Source organism: Anarrhichthys ocellatus, unplaced genomic scaffold (assembly GCF_004355925.1).
Source record: "Anarrhichthys ocellatus isolate YVR2014 unplaced genomic scaffold, GSC_Weel_1.0 scaffold34, whole genome shotgun sequence".
Taxonomy (NCBI): Eukaryota; Metazoa; Chordata; class Actinopteri; order Perciformes; family Anarhichadidae; genus Anarrhichthys; species Anarrhichthys ocellatus.
Genome location: NW_022280064.1, coordinates 4,524,147 through 4,527,707, shown reverse-complemented (window position 1 = coordinate 4,527,707; position 3,561 = coordinate 4,524,147).

The window sequence follows — 3,561 nt, the reverse complement described above, 5'->3', positions numbered from 1 at the left end:
AAATGTACTCTGTGAATTTAGTACTCAAAACTGTTGGTTGTTGGTAATATGGATAATTCAGAGAGAATGGACTCTTTCACTAATTTTAATACTTAAAACTTAAAATGAAGTAACACAGTAGCCTAAAGGGAAGTAGAAGAACTTGAGAAGCAGAGGTATTCTCTACAGTTAGCAGAGGCTTATCTCGTTTAAGGGTTAAGGATGACAGTAAATTTAACACATGTTTTAATCCTAAAAGAACAAGAGTTAATGTAGCTTGACTGGAAAGTATTCCAACACGTCAGGCAGCTGTAAAACCTGAGCGTTAATAAAGAAAGAGCTGCTATCAAACCAGACGGAAGAAGTTTGTTCTCTCTCGTGTTTCTGTGTGAACACGCATGAGGATGTGCTGATGATCACAGAGGGAATGTGTGATAGGCTTCTAACAGGCAATAATTGAGATGTACGACATAACTTCGAAGTGATAACCTGAATCTACAAGCGAGGAGAGTAAAATATGCTGCAGAAATACTTCAAGAAATGCTGGAACAAGATGAACAAATGTGCAACGTGAAAATGTGTTTTTGATGCCGTATCTTCAATAATAACAACCAACTGGTTAACAAAGGTCATTTGATGAGAATCGTTTGATCATTGTGCTATAAAATAACAATCTATACAGGTTCTGGGGCACCAAAATATTCTACATAGAACCATCAGAGCTTCACTGTGTCGACTCTGGTCCATCGATCCTCATAACAGGTTTGAAGAAGAAGCAGCTTTGTCATATTTCCATGTCGACGCTCCGTAAAGTGGAGAGTTTATGTGAAGGACTTTTAATGAACAGATTTCTGAGAGTGACTCCATCACTCACACCCATTTATGAAATGCATGACCTCAGTCAGTCTGGTAATAAAGTCTCTGTTCACGAACCGTCCCAATCCGTAATGAGTTTGATCTAAAGGGAGCAGTACGGCACTAAAATGATGATTAGTTTTACATGTGCAGCAGGTAAACTGTGTTCACGCGGCTGCCTGACTATGACCACATTTAATGCCTTTAACAGGCCGATGCATGAGGTCACCTGTGTTGCTTGGTTGGAAATAGAGGATTGTCTCATTCCTCCATCAAAACTGAGAAACCTGGAGTTCCTCAGTAACTAAAACACCACATGACATACATGTATTCAACCCTGTAGGATCACAGGGTCAAGTCCTGCAGCAGACATGATTCAGTTTGATTTAACTCACCGACAAAAGACGGAAACCAAAGCTGGAAATGGAGAGTAAATCATAATAGTTCATCCAGTTCTGTCCTGAGCAAACCCAAAATTTCAGTTTTTCAGGGACAAATAAAGTCTGTTAATGTTGGAAATACAAATTCCCAGGGTGGAGGGAAATCTTCTCGGCAATGCAGGAGTTGGACAGAATCAATGTCGGGGAGTGTAGAGCAACAGAAAGCTCAGCTGTATAGAAATAAAAATCCTTGAAATTCAAAAATATTGCAGTAAAGTTTTTACGCTTGGCTGAGGTGGGAAAGGTGGTTTATTATTGAAAACATAAATGCCTAATTTCCTTTAAGTTTTCCATATTCTCATCGATTTGGGTGTGACTGGAGCTTTTTTAAACACTCCTGGTTAATGCTCTCTTCTTCTGGATCCATGTTACGGTAGAATTAGCTACAGGTCTGGAGGTCCCAGAGTTTTAATCACTTTGTTTCACTCAAGTTTACAATGTTTACTGAGGTAATACATCAAGAGAGAAGTAGAGTCATTTTCTCATAGACTTCTATACAACCAGAGGAGGCGCCCCCTGGTGGACACTAGAGAGAATGCAGCTTTAACACACGAAGCTTTGTTTTGTTGTCTGAAACATTATTTCCAACAGCTTTGCCCGCGCTGTGATGTGCACTGAACCCAGCGTCTTTTAAATTAACGAACATCATATCCGAAATTCATGAACAAACAGGATCAAAGAAATATTTATCTCTCGCCGTTGAATTTTGTACATTTTTCTGACACCAGAGGGGGCGGGACTATTTCTCTTTTAGCCGGCAGTAGCTCGAAGGTCTGCTGTTGACAGGAGAGGTCACACGAACAACCTCAGAACTCAGGCCTGTGATTATTTTTTATCCTGCATCATTTCGGTGATGATACTTTATCACGACTCAGCTGCACTGCTTTGTGGTTTGTATTTATGCATTTGGTCTTGAAAACTGGCAGCGAGTCAGAAAGAAAAGGTGGAAACATCAGAGGAGTCATTTGCATGGCGGTGAGTGTTTTTATCAAATTGAGGAAAAGTATGTAGCTGCATCCATTAAATCAAAACCTCACATTTTAAAGCATCTCAAATGTTCCTCACCCTCCTTTAATGGTTCTGTTTTTTATTTTATGTTTCCTGTGTTTGCATCATTGACTTAAAGGACAACATGTGTTTCTTCTCATATAATCACCCAAACATGACCCTCCAGACCGGAAATGAGAGCGGAGCTGCGAGCCACAGGATCGGCTGCTTCCATAATACATGTTGACATGTTCTCAGCCGTCCAGGTACCTATGTTTGTGTCTGTGTGCTCTGTGAAGAACTAATGCATGCGCGGTTCATTCGCGGTCATGTGTTGTGTGTAAACAGCAGGATCTACAGCGTACACACAAAGAGCAGAGGAAGAGGATTCAATGGTCAGGGAGCAACCAAAGCAGACTGAGCGCAGATGAAGAAAGAAGAAAAGACAATGTTGAGTTGGTTTTCTTTTAAAGAAATATAATTATTACACTTTTAGGAACAAATAAACCTCGTTGACTACATGCTGTCAGTGTGATTTGTGTTTTTACAAATGATAAAAGAAGATCGGAGGAACAATATCACAGAATTTACTTTCTTTGTGTCCCGTCACATAATTAACCAGGTAATCATTTAGAATAAAGAATCATCAGGACGGTCACTCTGGGTTTTTCAGGTGCTGCACAAACAAACCAATCTGTTTCTTTTTCCTATTTAACAACAAGAAATCAACAATACAACTCGTCTCCTCATCATCATTACACTGCATTCTCAACGACGCTTCGAGGAAACGTATTTTCTCAGTCGCAGTTTTAAACACGTGGTTGAACTTGAAGAGTTTTGAGTTCTTCCTCCTCCGCCTCGATCTGTTAAAAACACAAACAACTAAACGTATCCGATTATTGATTATTGCTTTTAAACGGTCGCACAAACCCGGTGGAGTTAAATTGGTTTTACTGCTGTTTGCTGTGTCTTTATTTAGTAGAACGCTCATCGCCTGAGCTTCATCGTTCAGTGTCAAACATTTACATCATTTACATCATTTACATCATTTACAACATTTACAACATTTACAGCATTTACAACATTTACAACATTTACAGCATTTACATCATTTACATCATTTACAACATTTAGAACATTTACATCATTTACATCATTTACAACATTTACAGCATTTACAACATTTACAACATTTACATCATTTACAGCATTTACATCATTTACAACATTTACAACATTTACATAATTTACATCATTTACAACATTTACAGCATTTACAACATTTAATCATTTATAACAT